The sequence below is a fragment of the Charadrius vociferus genome, unplaced genomic scaffold (assembly GCF_000708025.1).
Source record: "Charadrius vociferus isolate BGI_N301 unplaced genomic scaffold, ASM70802v2 scaffold270, whole genome shotgun sequence".
Taxonomy (NCBI): domain Eukaryota; kingdom Metazoa; phylum Chordata; class Aves; order Charadriiformes; family Charadriidae; genus Charadrius; species Charadrius vociferus.
In genome coordinates, this window is record NW_009646411.1 from 1 (window position 1) to 540 (window position 540).

Here is a 540-nt window from a genome sequence, read left to right on the forward strand (position 1 = left end):
GCCTTCCTCGTCTTCCGTACAGGTGTTGATCCGGAACAGCAGGGATGTTGGTTTCTGTGGGGGGAGTTTAATCAGCAGTCGCTGGGTGGTCACTGCTGCTCACTGCCTTGATCTGGTCAGACCACACCATGTTACTGTAGGTGAGTACAGGCTGTATGTTGTAGAAACTTACTTAAAATGCACTTTGCGTTGTACGTGGACACAGTAAGGTATGGATGAGAAACAGACAGACAGCTCCAACCTGATAAAGTGAAGTGTGAAGGGGCCCCAGCTGGTCCCTTTTGTTTTCATGGAGAACCTGGGAGCTTAAGGCACAGATTTGGCTGCTTCTGTTCCCCCTTTTGGCAAACTCACTGTACATGGAGACTGAGCACATCTCAGCATTCCTGTAGGTGCTGTCAGCTTTGGGATTTAATCAGCCTTAAGATTAGTTTCCTGGTGAGCCGATCTACTCATTGCTGGTAATTGCCACAAGGCAGAAAGCCCCTTTCCCTTGTCTTGTAGTACAGCACCGGTTACAATAGCGGGAATTGGAACCCC